Here is an 8,766-nt window from a genome sequence, read left to right as displayed (position 1 = left end):
TCTCCAGGCTAGAATGCTGGAGTGGGTTGCCATGTCCTCTTTCGGGGGATCTCCCCCAACCAGGGATCGAACCCTGCATTGTCTCCTGCATTGACAGGCGGATTCCTTACCACTGAACCACCAGGGAAGCCTTTTTTTTTTTTTTTTTTCAGATTCTTTTCCCATAGAGTTTATTACAAAATGTTGAATACAGTTCCCTATGCTATACAGTAGGTCTTTGTTGTATATTTTGTATGTAGTAGCTTACACCTGCTAATCCTAGACTCTAATTTATCCCTCCCCCCATATTTCCTCTTTGGTGATCACAGTTTATTTTCTGTGTCTGCAGGTCTGTTTTGTAAATAAGTCCATTTGTGTAATTTTTTTAGGTTCCACATACAGGTAGTGTCATATGATATTGTCTCTGTCTGACTTACTTCACTTAGCATGATCATCTATAGGTCCATCCATGTTGCCGTAAGCGGCATGATTTCGTTCTTCTCAACAGTTGGGTAATAGGCCATTGTGTATATTTACCACATCTCCTTTGCCCACCCCTGCCGGTGGACACTTGGGTGCGGCACACTAGGCCTCCAGACTTCTCATCCCTCACAACTGCAGCGTTGTCCCCTTTGACCCTCTGTTTCCCCACGTCCCCACTCTGGTAACCATCATTCCATGCTCTGTTTCTGCGATTGGACTTTTTCAGATTCCACACACGTGAGAGTGTGCATTTTTTTTCTTTGTCTGCCTGACTTGTGTCCCCTAGCATGACTTCCTCTGGGTTCACTGTGCTGTTCCAGATGGAAGGACCTCTTTCCTTTTTCAAGGCGGAGTCATATTCCATCACATCTCTATCCCTCAATTTCTTTCTCCATTCACCTGTCTGGGAAGACCTAGGCTGTTCAGATCTTTTGCCTGTTTTCCGACGGGGTCATCTGTCCTTATCTGGAGATATTTTAGTTCCTATCCCCTAACTGGTTTTATGAGGAAGGAAAGGGAAGCACAGAGAGGTTAAGTGACTGGCCCAAGAATGCACTGCTGACCCCTGCAAGAACCAGAAAGCAGGAGGCCAGGCCCCCTCGTTGGCAGAAAGGAAGCAGAAAACCCTCAGTGCCCCAGACTGAGCTTTATAAACACTCAGTCATTCTGTGTTCTGAGAAGCAGCTCCAGAGGGTGTCCCAGAATGGGACTGTCCAAGGACCTCTGAGGACTGATGGCCTTCACACCTGCTTCCCTGCCCTTGGCCGGGGAAGCCCTTCCCCAGACATCCTGCGTCTCATCCTTCAGGTCTCAGCTGCCACATCGTCACCTTGGAGGGCCATTTCCAGAGTTACTCTCAAAACCGTGGCGTGGGTTTGTTGATTTTCTGTCTCCTCCTTCCAGGAGAGTTTGAGTTCCATGAGGCGGGGTGGCTTGTCTGCGCTGGGCCACATTTCCACCCCGTCTCTCACCAATGCTTTCTATTCCCCCAAACATTTTTACTTCTTCAAACGTCCCACATTCTTGGGACTTCCCTGGCTGTCCAGCTGTTAAGACTCCAAACTACCAGTGCAGGAGGCACGGGCTCAATCCCTGCTTCGGGAACTAAGATCCCACATGCCACGTGGTGTGGCCAAAACGTTTTAAAAACAACAGAAATATAGTACCACAATCTCTCCAGATACAACCCAGCAGAAGCGACAAACGACACATACTTGTTGAATGAAGTAACAAAAATAGCAAACGTGAAATCTGGGAATGAACTGTTTTTAACAAGTTGGCAACCACCAGATTAGAATCATGGAAATTGTCTTCTCCGGAGAAAACACATGCTGTTTTTGCTTGAGTTCTGATGCATCTCTGGTTCCAGGAGAAATTCCCTGTGTACCATTAGGTTAGTGAGGAGGGTCCCTGCAGACCCCCACAGTGAGACAAGGGGCAGGAGTCAGCCCCCAGGCGGGTCCCGAGTCCCTAGCCGGCTGCTGTTCACCATCTTGTGAAACGACTTTTTTAGGGGGCCTCACTGCAGGCGGGATCTTAGTTCCCTGACCAAGGATCGAACCTGTGCCCCCTGCAGTGGAAGCACAGAGTCCTAACCGCCGGGCCACCAGGGAAGTCCCTTGTGAAGTGAAACTGACGGTCAAGGTGGGACCCATGGGTACACAGACTCCGGTACCCTGATGGGGTTCTGTTCCACGACAGAAGGGGGAGGACCCTGGGTGGGTCTGGCCTAACGAGGTGAGCCCTTTCCAAGCCTGTCACAGATGAACCAGAGAGACACGCTCCTGCTGGGAAGAGGGGGACGCGCCTGCTGTGGTGGGATTCCCTGCAGGAGGCCTGGGGCTGGGAGCTGAACCCACCCCAGCCAACAGCAGAGAAGAGGCAGGGGTCCTGGCCGTGGGACTGCAGGAGTGGTTCTGCCCACAGCCCGTCTGTCTGTGTCTGCGTGCTGGCGTCTGTGTGCCTGTATGAAGGTGTCTGTCCGGGTGTCTGTCTGTGTGTGTCTGTGTGCGTCTGTGTGTGTGTCTGTGCGTGTGTGTGTGTCTGTATGTGTGTCTCTGTGTGTCTGTGTGTGTCTGTGTGTCTGTGTGTGCCCGTATGTGTCTCTGTGTGTCTCTGTGTGTGTCTGTGTGCGTCTGTGTGTGTGTCTCTGTGTGTCTGTGTGTGTCTGTATGTGTGTCTCTGTGTGTCTGTGTGTGTCTGTGTGTGCCTGTATGTGTCTCTGTGTGTCTGTGTGTGTCTGTGTGTCTGTGTGTGTCTGTGTGTGCCCGTATGTGTCTCTGTGTGTGTCTATGTGCGTCTGTGTGTGTGTCTCTGTGTGTGTCTGTATGTGTGTCTCTGTGCGTCTGTGTGTGTCTGTGTGTGTGTCTGTGTGTGCCTGTATGTGTCTCTGTGTGTCTGTGTGTGTGTGTCTGTGTGTGTCTGTGTGTGCCTGTATGTGTCTCTGTGTGTCTGTGTGTGTCTGTGTGTCTGTGCGTGTCTGTGTGTGCCCGTATGTGTCTCTGTGTGTCTCTGTGTGTGTGTGTGCGTCTGTGTGTGTGTCTCTGTGTCTCTGTGTGTGTGTGTGTGTGCGTCTGTGTGTGTGTCTCTGTGTGTCTGTGTGTGTCTGTGTGTGTGTCTGTGTGTGCCCATATGTGTCTCTGTGTGTCTCTGTGTGTCTGTATGTGTGTCTCTGTGTGTCTGTGTGTGTGTGTGTGTGTGTGTGTGTGTCTCTGTGTGTCTCTGTGTGTCTGTGTGTGTGTGTGTGTGTGCCTGTGTGTCTCTGTGTGTCTGTGTGCGTCTGTGTGTGTGTCTCTGTGTGTCTGTGTGTGTCTGTATGTGTGTCTCTGTGCGTCTGTGTGTGTCTGTGTGTGTGCCTGTGTGTCTCTGTGTGTCTGTTTGTGTCTGTGTGTGCCTGTATGTGTCTCTGTGTGTCTGTGTGTGTCTGTGTGTGTGTGTGCCTGTATGTGTCTCTGTGTGTCTCTGTGTGTCTGTGTGTGTGTGAGTGTATGTGTCTGTGTGTGTGCCTATGTGTGTCTGTGTGTGCCTGTGTGTGTATGTCTGTGTCTATGTGTGCCTGTGTCTGTGTGTCTGTGTGTGCCTGTGTGTGTATGTCTGTGTCTATGTGTGCCTGTGTCTGTGTGTCTGTGTGTGCCTGTGTGTGTATGTCTGTGTCTATGTGTGCCTGTGTCTGTGTGTCTGTGTGTATTTGTCTGTGTGTGCATGTCTGTGGGGTGTGTGCCTGTGTCTGTGTGTCTGTGTGTGTCTGTGTGTGTATGTGTCTGTGTCTATGTGTGCCTGTGTCTGTGTGTCTGTGTGTGCCTGTGTGTGTATGTCTGTGTCTATGTGTGCCTGTGTCTGTGTGTCTGTGTGTGCCTGTGTGTGTATGTCTGTGTCTATGTGTGCCTGTGTCTGTGTGTCTGTGTGTGTCTGTGTGTGTCTGCGTGTGTTTGCATCTGTATGTCTGTGTGTGAGTGTATGTGTGTGTCCCTGTGTGTGTCTGTGTGTGTCTGTGTGTGCCTGTGTGTGTATGTCTGGGTCTATGTGTGCCTGTGTCTGTGTGTCTGTGTGTGTCTGTGTGTGTGTCTGTGTGTGCCTGTATGTGTCTGTGTGTGTGCATCTGTATGTGTGTGTGTGAGTGTATGTGTCTGTGTGTGTGTTGGTGTGTGCCTGTGTGTGTGTGTCCCTTGTGTGCCTATGTGTGTCTGTGTGTGCCTGTGTGTGTATGTCTGGGTCTATGTGTGCCTGTGTCTGTGTGTCTGTGTGTCTGTGTGTGTTTGCATCTGTATGTCTGTGTGTGAGTGTATGTGTGTGTCCCTGTGTGTGTCTGTGTGTGCCTGTCTGTATGTGCATACTTTGAGGAGGGCCCTGAGCCCCAGATAAGACCGCAGCCCGAGTGAGACATTGCTTTCACCCTGGAGAGGCCCTGACCAGCCGGATCCCTGACCAGAGGATGCGCTCGCGCTGGACTGTGACCCGGCACAGGAGACCATCTCACGCTGTGCGGGGCCGCCCACGAGCGCTCCCGAGGACCACACGCCGGGAGGGCGACCGCAGTGCCCCCACCCAAACCCCAGGACAGAGGCTCTGGCTCGTTCATACCACCCAACCGTCTCATCCTCTGTCGTCCCCTTCTCCTCCCACCTTCAATCTTGCCCAGCATCAGGGTCTTTTCTAATCAGTCAGTATATTGGAGTTTCACCTTCAGCATCAGTCCTTCCAGTGAGTATTCAGAGTTGATTTCCTTCAGGATGGACTGGTTTGATCTCCTTGCAGTCCAAGGGACTCTCAGGAGTCTTCTCCAGCACCACGATTTGAACACTAAACGTGTATATAAGGGCACACGCAACGAACTGTTAAATGTCACGGACACACGCACACCCACAACAAGACTCCCAGAGAAGGGGAAACCCCCCTCGTTTTAATTCACGTCTCAGGGAATTTGTCCAGTAAGCATTTAACGGACACCCACTGGCTCCAAGACACCAGCGAGAAGGGTCTGTGGGGGCAGAAGTTGCGAAATGACCAATTCTCCCACTGCAGGGGAAAACTGCTTAGGAACAGAATGTGGTGATAACGACTTGCCAAACAGATGGTTAGTGTTAAAGTTTTCTTCCGCGTTTTGGAAAGGACTGTCTCCAGCACGCAGGCTGCAGCGGGCTGGGTCCCAGAGAGCGGTTCCCATCCTCAGTTCCGCGGGGGTTCATCCTGCCTGGCCTTGAGCTCAGCGCAGACTCCGTGGGATTCCGGAGAGCCGAGGGTCCGCCCCGGCCACGTGGCCACATGCGGGAATTCTAACGGCATCGGTCTGCGGCCCCCGGGGCGGTTCCAGGATGGAGCGAGAGAGGCTCTGCTTGGGTGTAAAATGTTTTTCTTAAGTGCGGGACTGATGGGGCTGCAGACACATCAAGGGAGATGCTATTTGAATGCAGCGTTTCCTTAACATTTCCAAATTCATGGGTTAAAAAAATCCACGATGAAGAAAATGTCTGTATTTTAACTAAAGACAGGATCTCACAGAGTCGAGAGTCTGGTGTGTTGGGCTGGATAACGATGGATAAATCCTGCAGAGTTCAGAGTCTGATCCTGTCTGGACTATAAATGTTGGTGTTGCCTACATCCTGGATTTCTGGCATTATTTTTTATTTTTCCAAATATTGCGTCAGGGACATCCCTGGTGTTCCGTCGTTTAAGACTTCGCCTTCCAATGCAGGGGGTGCAGGTTTGATCCCTGGTTGAGGAGCTAAAATCCCAAGTGCCGTGGGCCAAAAAACCAAAACATAAAACAGAAGGGACAGTGTAACAAATTCAACAAAGGGTTTTAAAAAATACATCGCATCAAAATTTTACCTCAAAAAAAAAAAAAATATTGCTTTGGTCTTACCCTGGGTAGCAGAGGGAACTGTATTCAATACCCTAGGCTAAGCATAATGGAAAAGAATATGAGAAATAACGTATATATGCTGTGTAACTGAGTCACTGTGCCATACAGCAGAAATTAGCTCAGCACTGCAAATCAACTGTAAGTCAATGACATTTTAAAAATTAAAAATGAGGGGCTTCCCCGGTGGTCCAGTGACTCAGACCCCGAGCTCCCAATGAAGGAAACCAGGCTGCGACGCCCAGTCAGGGGACTAGATCCCACGTGCCTCAGCTGAGACCCGGTGCAGCCAAATAAGTAAATAGATATTAAAAACACAGATTAACTGGAGAAAACAAATTTTAAAAAAATAAAAATGAAGGACAGCTTTGCTCAGACCCCTGGCAAGCAGCTGTCCGGCCGGGACTCACACCCGGCACCGCGGGCCTCCGGGGCTGGCGGGTGGTCAGTGGCAGGGCCGTCCCCGTGCGCCGTGGGACGCGCAGCGGCAGCCCGGGTCTCCCCCCGCCGGATGCCCCTCCTGTATCCCCCTCGCACTGTGACAACCTCAAGCCTCTCCAGCATTTCCAGGTGTTCCCTGCTGGGCACCGGCACCCCTGATTGAGAACCGTTGCTTCGGCCACGCTTTGCCCACTGTTTTGTTTTCAGTGTATTTCCTTTTTTACAAAAATGATAGATTTTATTTATTTTTTAAATTACAAAATATGACAACACATTTATAGGAAACTTGGAAAATACTGAACAAAGTTACGTATGTCATATGTGCTGTGCTTCAGTTCAGTCGCTCAGTCGTGTCCGACTCCTTGCGACCCCATGAACCGCAGCACGCCAGGCCTCCCTGTCCATCACCAACTCCCGGAGTTTACTCAGACTCATGTCCATCGAGTCGGTGATGCGATCCAGCCATCTCATCCTCTGTCGTCCCCTTCTCCTCCTGCCCCCAATCCCTCCCAGCATCAGGGTCTTTTCCAATGAGTCAACTCTTCGCATGAGGTGGCCAAAATATTGGAGTTTCAGCTTTAGCATCAGTCCTTCCAATGAACACCCAGGACTGATCTCCCCTAGGATGGACTGGTTGGATCTCCTTGCAGTCCAAGGGACTCTCAAGAGTCTTCTCCAACACCACAGTTCAAAAGCATCCATTCTTCGATGCTCAGCTTTCTTCACAGTCCAACTCTCACGTGCATACATGACCACTGGAAAAACCATAGCCTTGACCAGACAGACCTTTGTTGGCAAAGTAATGTCTCTGCTTTTTAATATGATATCTAGGTTGGTCATAACTTTCCTTCCAAGGAGTAAGTGTCTTTTAATTTCATGGCTGCAATCACCATCTGCAGTGATTTTGGAGCCCCCAAAAATAAAGTCTCTCACTGTTCCCACTGTTCCCCATCTATTTGCCATGAAGTGATAGGACCAAATGCCATGATCTTAAGTTTTCTGAATGTTGAGCTTTAAGCCAACTTTTTCACTCTCTTCTTTCACTTTCATCAAGAGGCTTTTAGTTCCTCTTCACTTTCTGCCATAGGGTGGTGTCATCTGCATATCTGAGGTTATTGAGGTTATTTCTCCCAGCAATCCTGATTCCAGCTTGTGCTTCTTCCAGCCCAGCGTTTCTCATGATGTACTCTGCATATAAGTTAAATAAGCAAGGTGACAATATACAGCCTTGACATGCTTATTTTCCTGTTTGGAACCAGTCTGTTGTTCCATGTCCAGTTCTAACTGTTGCTTCCTGACCTGCATACAGGTTTCTCAAGAGGCAAGTCAGGTGGTCTGGTATTCCCATCTCTTTCAGAATTTTCCACAGTTTATTGTGATCCACACAGTCAAAGGCTTTGGCATAGTCAATAAAGCAGAAATAGATGTTTTTCTGGAACTCTCTTGCTGTTTCGATGATCCAGCGGATATTGGCAATTTGATCTCTGGTTCCTCTGCCTTTTCTAAAACCAGCTTGAACATCTGGAAGTTCTCGGTTCACGTATTGCTGAAGCCTGGCTTGGAGAATTTTGAGCATTACTTTACTAGCGTGTGAGATGAGTGCAATTGTGCGGTAGTTTGAGCATTCTTTGGCATTGCCTTTCTTTGGGATTGGGATGAAAACTGACCTTTTCCCGTCCTGTGGCCACTGCTGAATTTTCCAAATTTGTTGGCATGTTGAGTGCAACACTTTCACAGCATCATCTTTCAGGATTTGAAATAGCTCAACTGGAATTCCATCACCTCCTCTAGCTTTGTTCGTAGTGATGCTTTCTAAGGCCCACCTGACTTCACATTCCAGGATGTCTGGTTCTAGGTGAGTGATCACACCATCGTGATTATCTGGATTGTGAAGATCTTTTCTGTACAGTTCTTCTGTATATTCTCGCCACCTCTTCTTAATATCTTCTGCTTCTGTTAGGTCCATACCATTTCTGTCCTTTTTCGAACCCATCTTTGCATGAAATGTTCCCTTGGTATCTCTAATTTTCTTGAAGACATCTCTAGTCTTTCCCATTCTGTTGTTTTCCTCTATTTCTTTGCATTGATCGTTGAGGAAGGCTTTCTTATCTCTCCTTGCTATTCTTTGGAACTCTGCATTCAAATGGGAATATCTTTCCTTTTCTCCTTTGCTTTTCGCTTCTCTTCTTTTCACAGCTATTTGTAAGGCCTCCTCAGACAACCATTTTGCCTTTTTGCATTTCTTTTCCATGGGGATGGTCTTGATCCCTGTTTCCTGTATAATGTCACAAACCTCCGTCCATAGTTCATCAGGCACTCTATCAGTTCTAGTCCCTTAAAGCTATTTCTCACTTCCACTGTATAGTCATAAGGGATTTGATTTAGGTCATACCTGAATGATCTAGTGGTTTTCCCTACTTTCTTCAGTTTAAGTCTGAATTTGGCAATAAGGAGTTCATGATCTGAGCCACAGTCAGCTCCTGGTCTTGTTTTTGCTGACTGTA

This window comes from Odocoileus virginianus, chromosome 20 (genome assembly GCF_023699985.2).
Source record: "Odocoileus virginianus isolate 20LAN1187 ecotype Illinois chromosome 20, Ovbor_1.2, whole genome shotgun sequence".
NCBI classification, from domain to species: domain Eukaryota; kingdom Metazoa; phylum Chordata; class Mammalia; order Artiodactyla; family Cervidae; genus Odocoileus; species Odocoileus virginianus.
Note: the sequence above shows the minus strand (reverse complement) of the source record.